Genomic DNA, 10,814 nt, shown 5'->3' with positions numbered 1-10,814 from the left:
CTCCCCTGATGAGTTTGTAGGCAGCCACCAGGTCCCCCCTCACCCTCCTCTTGCCATGGCTGAACAGGTTCAGGTCCCTCAGTCTTTCCTCATAAGGCCTGTCCTTCTGTCCTCTCACCAAATGGGTGCCCCTCCTCTGAACTCTTTCCAGGCTGGCCACATCCTTTTTAAAGTGCGGCGTCCAGTACTGGACACAGTACTCCAATTGTGGCCTGACCAATGTCACATAGAGGGGGAGAATCACCTCTCTCGACAGGCTTGAGATGCATTTTTGGATGCATGACTAGCTATGGCTGGCCTTGCTGGCTGCAGTCTGGCATTGGTGGCTCATGTTCACCTTGGTGTCAATAATGACTCCAAGATCCTGTTTCCACCTCTGTGCTTTCAAGAGGGGAACTCCCCAGCCTGTATGTATGCTGTGGATTCCTTCTCCCAAGGTACAGCACCCTGCATTTATCTACATTGTACCCCATCCTATTCTCATCTACCCACTTTTGTAGTCTGTCTAAATCTAGTTGCAGCCTCTCTCTCCCTTCAAGTGTGCCCACCTCGCCCCACATCTTAGTGTCATTAGCAAACTTGGACAATGTGCTTTCAACCCCCTCAACACTGATGAAGATGTTAAACCGCGAAAGCCCGAGGACTGAGGCCTGGGGGACCCCACTGCTCACATCTTGCCAGGTTGAGTATGACCCACCCACCACTATTCTCTGGGTGCACCCCATCAGCCAGTTTTTTACCCATCCAACTGTGTAGGTATCAAAGACACAGTTGCTTAATTTAGAATGGGGTGAGAGACAGTGTCAAAGGCTTTCTTAAAGTCTAAAAAGACTACGTCCACAGCAACACCATCATCCAAGGATTTAGTTACCTGGTCATAAAAGGCAATCAGGTTGGTCAGGCAGGACCTGCCTTTGATGAACCCATGCTGGTTGCCCCTGAGCATGATCTCCCCTGCTGGCCCCCCACAGATGTGCTCCTCGGTGATTTTCTCCAAGATCTTTCCAAGGACCGAGGTGAGGCTTACAGGCCTGTAGTTACTTGGGTCCTCCTTCCTCCCTTTCTTAAAAATGGGGACCGCATTACTTAGTTTCCAATCCCCTGGCACCTAGCCAGATCACCATGTATGCTCATACAGCCGGGCCAAGGGCTCCGCGATGACCCCTGCCAGCTCCCTCAACACCCTTGAGTGGAGGGCATCTGGAGCTACAGATTTAAAAATGTCCAGCCCTTCCCTAACTACACCTGCGCTGACCCAAGGCCTGACAGAGCTATCCCCGAGACTGTCCCTACATCTGGTAGGAGGGATGTCCCGGTCCCTGTTCATGAAAACAGAGGCAAAGAAACTGTTAAAAATATCAGCTTTCTCATCTGGCATAGCTACAAGGTTACCACTTGAGTCTTGCAGGGGCCCTACGTTGCCTGGTGCCCTCTTCTATGAGAGTGAGAAAGGCTACCTAAAGAAACTGTAGAACCTCCATCCTTGGAAATTTTCAAGAAATGGGTTAGTCTGACACTTGATTGGGGTGCTTTAGTCAGGGATACTCCTACCTTGCACAGGGGGTAGACTAGATGACCTGCTGAGGTGCCTTCAATCCCTACTTTCCTATGATCATAGATGGACTTTAGATATGTTATGTGTGGTTCACTTGGAACACTACACAATCAGAAGGGGATAAATTAAAAAGAAGCCTAGGTAATGGCACAACAATAATGGATAATTTTGCTCGTTGCAAGCATATCATAAGAATTTCTATGGGACTACCTCAGTCTTACAACATTTGATTTAGGTATTTTGCATCTGAGTTGCATTTCTTTAGGTAGCAGGAAGTATAGGGTTACATACATGCTTACACGGAGTCCAAATTCTCCATCACTGTTCACATGAGTAAGGAGTAATGGGTTGGGTCCATGCTGAATACATATTGTTAGAGGATTCACAAGTTTGAATCATGCTTTACTATTTTTCTTAAGTAATTGTGTGTGTATGTGTAACAGATAATGTGTGAAATCCCTTTTGACTTCAAAGTTGTATGTTCATATACATGGGCAATAAATGTTTTGACAGCTCTTTCTGGACAAATTGCTTTTTTTGTGAATAGAACAAGAGTTAGTAATTTAGTAGTGCACAATCAGTACAGAGTATTTTATATAACTCCAGTGACACATTCTTCTTTATTCCTATTATCACTGCATAATATCTGTGCTATTACTTGCAAGTAAGACAGCCATTCAACCAATAAAGGTAATGGTGTTGTTATTGTCCAGAAAAAGCTTTTGAGTTTATTACCCTTATGTATTCTGTCAATGCTGTAATCCCCACAGTATGAATTAATGCCAAATAATCTCTTTACATTTTATAAGCCTCTTCTTTAGATTGAACAGTGACTGACTAAACTATATACCATTTTCCTCTGGGGAAAAATGGGGAAACAGAGCAAGGATTGCAGAGTGGATAATGAAGCTCTGGGTATGGAAAAAAATGTTATTAGCCTTTTTTATTACAGGACCATTACCCCATTTAAGTACCTTTTGAAAAACAGTTTATTCAGCTAGGCTCATACAAAGCACTTGTTTAGCTAAAATGTCATACCATCTCTGTTGTCACTTTTATATTAATGTTGTTGGAAGGCACTTTCAATGACCTTGAGACACTATCTGTCTGCTTGCTTACATATCATATTTATGTTCTGCATAAATATAGTGTTTGTTAATTGACCTTTCAGCATATATTACTATAATACACTGTAGCCCTTATGTCTTATTTATTTATTATACAATGCATCTAATTTTATAGTTCTAAATTCAGTTATTTAAAATTATTATTTTTTCTTTCTTTTATTCTTTCATTTAATGGTTTTCATACTTTGACAGTTTTGGGTAAAATCTATGAAAAACCAAATCTGATCTCCGAAATTGGAACTTGAAGTTGGCTGGACTGCAAATCTAATTCTAGAGAAACCCCATAAGGATGGTACTATCTCAGAAAAATGATTAGTTCGTGAACTACGGGTCATCTGCATTTGTCCGGCCCCTGTTGTCTGGTTCTGAATCCAACCTTTGGAGAGGGAAGGAATGCATGGCAAGTGTCTGTCCAATAAGTTTCTTCACCAGTGAAACCCCATTTTTGTATAAGTCTCATTATGGCATATTATTCTGTTTAGTTTTATGAGCTGTTCATCTTGACTGACTGAAAAAAAAAGAATTTGAGCTGCTGAATTTACATTGATTTCCCAGTACTCAGGTTTTCAGACTCTGTTTGTTTTAGCCTGTTAGGTAATACGGTCCAGTGTGAAATCTAGCTTCAGAAATGGTTCTGGAAAGGGAAATGTGTGAGGTTTTTCTGAATTTTTTTTTTCTTTTCAAATGAATTTCTATTTATAACTCTTGGGCAGTGGTTTTGATTGCAACAATTTTATCATACTAACATAACTCATGACATCTGTAAATTCAATTCCTGCACTGCAAGACACTTTTAAGTGTTCAAAGAAACATTTTTTTCTGCAGTGGACTATGTTTTCCCAGCTGTCCAGAGGAGCAACCTATAGAAAACACTTGATTTTATGGTTCAGATGGTGGAATTTTTATCAGAGTAATATCTTTCTGTTCAGGCATTTGCATTTTAAAAACAAATTGATGAACATGATGTCAGAATGTTTATTGTTTCAGTCCTGGGAAGATTTTCTTGGCATCTGGAGTTGATCTTACAGGTGTGTCTAATTGTTATAAAGCCACAGCTGCATGAATTTGATTGCCTAAGAAAGTCTGCCATGTCTTATCATTTCAATGCAATACAGATTCCCTCTCATTTCTCACCTTTGAATTGCTCTGAAGCCTACAGCACATTTATAATTGAATTATGAATGCTGCAAAGGAACATAAAATAACACTTCCTTCAAACCTCAAAGGCTAAATTCTTGCTTTTTAGGATTCATGCATAAGAACGAAGAGAGTACAACGTTTGTCTCATTATTTAGACCCTAGAGCATATTTTATGGCTTAGGGGTTAAAAAAAGATTCTGTACTTATTTTCCCACTTTGCCAGATATTTCCTTTAGTTCTCTTGACTGGGATGTTCAGGTGAAAGCTTTGCCAAACAACAACCTTTGGGGGAGGATATAGGATCCTATAGGATTTTCTTAGTGATAATCTCTGCAGACATTTTAGCCCATATTCCTGGGCCAGGTACAGACATTACACTTTTACCTGTATAAGTAGTTCTGTAACAGGCAGAAGTTTGGCACACAAAACTAGTCTATATCTGTAACACAACAGAAGTTCAGCACATGTAGACTGATTTAAAAATGGCAGAACCTGGTCTAAAATTTGCACCCCCACCGAAGGGTGAATGTGTGTTCTGTTAACTACTGATCTAAACTATACTGCTTACAGAAAATGGCATAAATTAAATCGATTCCTTGTTGGGCTTTTTGTATGTCTGTACCTAGCTCTGATTACTTGGAATTTGATTTTACTAATACAGTATGCTGTTATATGCATGTTGGATACCACAGGTATTGCACTAGCCGTGCAGGCTTCACAGGTAAATACACATGTCAAACATATCTCCTGTATGGGGCAGACTTATTTAAATAATGTTTCCATATGTAACATCCACCTCCTAGTCAGTGTCTAAAATTAAGCGCACAGGGTCAAAACCAGATTCATCATCTAGGTACCTAAATTACTACATCTAAGCTGCACAGACTAATCCAGAATGCCCCTACTTGAGTAACTGCAAACTGAAATGCATTCAACACCTCCATTGTAGACTTTCAGGATCCCAAGGTGTGTGACCCTGGGATCTTGCATGTGCATAAATTTTCCCCAGTCTGAGCACCTTGGCACCAAGCTCCCACTCGTGTACCATTCTCAACTCTGCCAAAGTCCATGAGAAGCCCAGTCTGTTCAGCCTGCCTAGTGGACAATGAGAGCATAGAGTTCACCACAAAATACAGGAGGCATAATGACTTTTAACTCAAAAGCATTCTCGAAGGAAGAAGACAAGGTAAAGTTCACACCCAGTCTTTATATCAGTAATTCTAAACCAGGGTGCTGTGGTTGTTGAGATTCTTTCAACAGTATTACAGGGTGTCACACAATGTTAGCACTGTTAGGTATGCAAATTTTCACAAGATAAATCCAGAGATTTCAAATAGGAAAAACATTCTGCCCTGTTGTGGTCTTTCCGAGTTCTTTGCAACAGAAGAATTGTTCTTTTTGTTTTGTTTTGTTTTTTGGTAGTGAAAAATGAGTGAAAGCTAAGAGCTGGCATGTTCCAAGGTATTGCTTATATATTACCCTAGTGGTTAGGACACTCCCCCAGGATGTGGGAGATCTGAGTTCTAGGTCCTTCTCACCATGAGAGGATTCAAACCTAGCTCTCCTTACTTCCCAGGAGAGTACCCTGACTACCAAGTAATAGAATAGCAGAATGGTGTCACCATACAGAAAGGGAAACAAAAGTCACACGACCAGAAAGAGACAAGTGAAAAAAGAAGCCTAAGTTTGTAACTTGATATTTAGGGCACTCAGCTGGGAGTAGAGAATCTTGGGTTCTGGTCTCAGCTCATAGGATTTATCTGTTTTTGAGCCAACGACTGTCTAATGTAATATGCATTAATAGTCCTGGGAACAGGAACCAAAACTTAGATTTCTTCCCTCTTGGCTGAGTGACCTAACCACTATGGCAGGGTGCTGATCCTGCTGCTTTATTTCTGCTGCTGCTAGCTGAAACAGTTCCTTGATCCACAGTTCCCAAGTGATTAGAGCATTATGAGGTCCAAACAAGCAGCATTGCTGATTTTCTAAATGATAATGTCTGCAGATATTTCAGTCTATACTCTTGGATCCATGCAGGTCTTCCAAAGCACACCAAAGAACAGGAGGAACTAAATATTCCTATTGTGTAAGCCCTTTGAAGTGTGGGCTGCTGAATTTGAAAACATTCTGTACTGGATCTGCTGTCCCTGAAATCAGTGGGCTTGCCCACGGCTGAATTTGGCCCACCAAGTTTGGTGTTCTTTTGTCAGCTTCTGCAAAGAATAAATAGAAAGAGGCATTTATATAGTGCACAGTCTATAGAAGAGCAAATGCTGTTTAACAGACTAAAGAAAAAAGAATGAGAACTACAAAGTTTACAGGGTTTAATGAAATACAATAACTACTTTCACATAATGAGCAGAGTCCCCTTCAATGGAAATCTTCAAAACGCTTTGCAAGTTTTAGTCTTTTGATTTCTGTTGGCTACAGGGTAAGTCACATGGCTAATTGCCTGCACAATGCTTTGAAAAGATAACCCTTGGAATTTAGATTTTTCTAAAATTTTCAGTAGCCTTTCTCATATTTGTCAGCAGTGTCCTTGTGTTTAACTTCCATGTTTACTTTCCTTGGTTAAGACTTTTCCATCACCTTCTCTTGGGTGTTTCTTAGGTATATGTTATGTATGCCTTTTAGATGGTTGTACCTTACAGTGTAATAATTAATTTTTAGACAAACCTGTTCTGCCTATTGTTTCAAATATTGTTGGATCCTCTGTCTGTCTAGTTCATGGCTGATATTCTTCACACAAAATTCTTCTTCCAAAAGCCCAGAAAACATTTCTAGTTTCACTCATTCTTATTACAAAAATAAGATTGACAACTTGTGGATGTGCTCACAGAGGTATAATGAGCTCCTTCTGTGCCTGCACCAGGGATGAGGGCTTGTGGGGTATGCTGACCACTGGAGAGTGGGGAGGCAAGAGGGAGAACAGAAGGGAGAAGGAGTGAAGTCTTACCTGCTGCTGCTCTCCATGGAATGAAGGCCGCCGCCGCTGCTGCTATAGCAGCATTGGCTCAGGTGGACGCAGCCCAAAGGCTGGGCTCCTAAGATCCATCCCCATGCCCCACTTGCTCCCCTTGCCTTCAAATATGTTACAAGGTATAGGGCTGTGCCTAGTGCAGCAAAGATGCCCTGGGCACTGGGGGGAGCATGATTTTGTTCATCCCTTAACTTCCAGGTAGACTGCTGGGTGTGGCACTTCTCTGTCTGGCTCCTGTGTCTGGACAAGAGTGGCACAGGGTGGTGTACACTGTGGCAAAGATTCCTGGGGTCAGGGGGTGACTCCCTCAATAGTCAGTGGCAGGGGCTGGTGCCCAGTTGCCCCCATCCTAGTTATGCTACTGCCTGTTCCCAGTGCAGGTCTGGAATTTCTCTGAATGGTGAGGAAAAATAGGAAACCAGGTTGTGATACTTAAATAACAAGAACCTGCAACAAATTTGAGCCTGACAAAAGTAAGAGAAAATCTGAATGTTGTTCAATCAGAGAAATTGATTTCTGAAAGTGTGTGGATGAGGTGCTAAAAGAAAAAGGAGAATTTCAACTGACCTTTTCATTTTTCTATATATTTTACAGTGTTTGTGATTTAACTGTACAAACAGACTCCTGATTTTCTTAATCTGGATAAAAGAATCTCATATGGAACTTCCCTTGAAGTTTGGACTTTTGGGTAAAACCTATCTGCTTCTCAAATCTGTTCCCATATGCAACCCAGTTATTGAAATGCATGATTAAACCCTACAAGTCTTCCAAATAGAAGGTGTAAACAGCAGTAGTTAGAGAAATGGATTAGAAATTGCTAAGACCTGGGCACTGCAACTGCCAGCTTTAGAAGTGCTCTGACAGATCCTGGATAAGTGGTAATCTTCTTAAATGTTTATATTTTGCTACAGTAAGCTTCGTTAATAGGCAAACCCTGTAATAGGAGGACATCGCCCATAACAATCTGGTTTGGCACTGCATGTAGCCAACTAATTTGAAAAGAGACTTGATGTTTTCAACAGGCTGGGGGAGAATGGAACCTGAGCTGTGATACTGAGAATATTTTGATCAGTAGGCACCAAATTGGACACACAGAACAAACCATGTCAGTTAAACTTGCTTAATGGCAGTCCTAGCTTGTTAAATGTTTCTCTGAAGTAAAATAGAAAAAGTCAGTGGGAGAAAATAGCTAGCAGTTGCTCCTGAATCAGAACTGGATTAATGTCCCACCCAGAGCAAAAAACCATCTGAAGAGATACTGTTTGTGACGTAAGATACCATAACTCCTACTATATAACCTGTGAAAAAGGTACCCTGGGTATGAACCCAACATTTTTTGGTACCCTTGCACATGAAAATGCTTTCTTTTTGCTGGCTAAATGGCATAGCTAAATCCCCATCAACATGACTGACCAGGGAAAACTGGGCATCAGGTGTCCAACACTCACTTTTAATACTCAAATGGAGTATCTGAGAGGAGAGGCGGGACAGGAAAGAGGGGGGAAAGGGGAGTAACAGAAAACCAAGTTTTTGAAGACAGGTCCAGTTCATTTTAAATAGCATACCTTTCCATCACTCATGCTTCCACTTCCCAGCATTATTTAACATGTGAAACCAACATTCACTAGACATCCAAGAAACGATATCAGAAGGGCTTTGGAGAGGGTGGGGGACAAGGTAGAGGTAGTGGCTGAACCTGAGGGAGTAGAAGAAATGTCTGAAGCTGAGAGAGTGGAAGAAATGTCTTTAAATGCAAAATAGGACATTTGTTAATCCTAACTTGAACTGCTATTAGGGTGGAATACATAACAAGGGGCTCCACCCAACATATCCTCATTTTTGAGTAAATTTTAAGAGAGTTGTAGTGTAATATTTCCAAAATAGATGGCAGGTGCTTTTCCTGGAGGGATAATTGAGCTCCATGTGATGTGTTTTTCTTTGTCTGAAAGTATTCTCCCCCATTTTCTCTTTATACCTTCCACTTCACTGGCTTACATAATCTTTACAGTATTTTGGCCTATTTTGTTTCCTCTGTGGAGGAATTTGGAGGCCCTTCTGTCCCAAAGGGTTTCATCTCTTCTTTCAGAATGAAATAGGTTTTCCCATTTGAAGAAGTTGGGCTTGAGCCTGGGACTTGATATCCTGCCAACTGGAATCTGAAAACTGTGTAAATAGTTTGTTAGGTTGTCTTGTCAGTTTCAGCTATGTATCTAAGCTGTTGATGGATATTTCAGCAGAGGGCCAAGTCTGTGCATCTACTGTAATGAAAAAGAAATTAACACCTTCAATTTAAAAATGATTTAAACATCATATCAATATCTTCTTTATGAATATTGACATGAAAATAACTATGAAGATTTGCGGAGACATCTCTGAACAAAAACTTCATACCAGCCTTTGACAACTGAGCCCAATCTCATTTTAAAGAAAAATAATCTCATGTACCCTTCCTTCAGCACCTCAATACCTTCAAGAAAAATGATGCTGTTTAATCTTACATAGAAACACAACACTAATCCTTTCTTCCTGTTTTTTTTTACCAGACTACAACTCCCCCTAGTCCAAAACAAATCAGGTGGCATCCATACAACCTTGAAGCAAAGGTAATGGGATTAATAGTTGATCCTCCACCGCAGTTTATCTTACTGGAACTGGCTTTCATTCAGAAGACTTGTTGTTTTCATGATTTAAAGCTGCACAAGTTGCAAAGCTCTTGAACATTATTAATAGTTTATTTTGTTCTCTCTCTTTCACATCATTTGCTTTTAATAAACTACAGGTGTCCATTAAGTTCACATTGGTCTGCCTGGTTAAAAGAAAACCAGAGTTCCATCTATGGAGAGTTCCAGGAATTTTGACAAAAAACCCAGAATGGAACTGGAAAAACTGGAGAGTGTGAACAGTCCCAAGGATACCAGGATTCTGGTTTCCTGATGAATCAGGCCTTGAAGCATAGCCTTTACAGTCTCCAGAGCCATCTCCTGAAGTCTGGGGTACAAGGCTAGGATCATTTAGTGCAAATCTATTCTGTGTTTTGGTCTCCTTGATATCACTTTTCAATTCAGTGAATGTCCAATAGAAATTAAAGGGAAAGTTGATCCTGGCATTCAAGCTCCACCCATTAGTTAAGATGTTTTTTCCAGTTCAGATATGACTGTTATCAGGTAGATTCAGAGCTATGGTGTCAATGATGCCACCGCAGCTAGCAGAACTTTTATTCGTACTATTAAGCAGCTATAGAAGTAAGCATTAAGTGATATAAGTACAGTTCAGATTCACTGTCTCGGATAACTTCGTAGGAACAATGTCTTTACCCAGTCTAGTTACTGTCTACAGTTAAATTGTTCAAATGCTCAGAAGCCTATTCAGTGTAGCACTTGTGAATTCACAATTGTGTATTACACAAACTAATCTGAATGATCTATCTGAGCTATGGCCCATCTCAGACTGTTCAGAAGAGCATTCTCCCTTTGGAATACATCTGGCTAATTGTGCATCAGAAACAAAAATGTTTCCTTACCCCTGCAGGTGGAGGCTGAAGCCCTAAAGCATGACATCTGATTATAGTCAGTATCTTAATGAAGAGCTATAACTACAGTGAGTCTGTTGAGGACATTAGTCAGCCTTGTTTTTCTGACGGAAAGGGATGAATAAGGACTGTCTCTCACCCCATTCTCATTAAGAAACTGGGGGACTGTGGTGTCGACACCTACACAGTCAAATGGGTCACCAACTGGCTGGAGGGCCGCACCCAGAGAGTGGTGGTGGATGGGTCATTTTTGACCCAGAGGGATGTGGGCAGTGGGGTCCCCCAGGGCTCAGTCCTCGGGCCTGCACTGTTCAACATCTTCATCAGTGACTTGGACGAGGGGGTAAAAAGCACCCTGTTCAAATTTGCTGACGACATTAAGATGTGGGGGGATGTGGGCATGCTAGAAGGGAGGAATAGGCTGCAATCGGACCTAGACAGGTTACAGGGGTGGGCAGATGAGAATAGGATGGGATTCAACAC

General features: G+C 41.1%; 1 long non-coding RNA gene across 1 annotated transcript in view; it reads left to right on the top strand.

Annotated features, from left to right (window-relative positions):
* Window positions 1–6,151: 6,151 nt before the first annotated feature.
* Window positions 6,152–10,814, top strand: part of LOC109297703 — a 17,097-nt gene continuing 12,434 nt past the window's right edge. The window contains exons 1-2 of the long non-coding RNA XR_002097394.1: window positions 6,152–9,405; window positions 9,582–9,795. This is a non-coding gene — a long non-coding RNA (uncharacterized LOC109297703). The remainder of the gene's footprint in view (window positions 9,406–9,581; window positions 9,796–10,814) is intronic.

This window comes from Gavialis gangeticus, unplaced genomic scaffold (assembly GCF_001723915.1).
Source record: "Gavialis gangeticus isolate Ggan-Ray unplaced genomic scaffold, GavGan_comp1, whole genome shotgun sequence".
Classification (NCBI taxonomy): Eukaryota; Metazoa; Chordata; order Crocodylia; family Gavialidae; genus Gavialis; species Gavialis gangeticus.
Note: the sequence above shows the minus strand (reverse complement) of the source record. Positions and strands in the feature narration are given on the sequence as shown.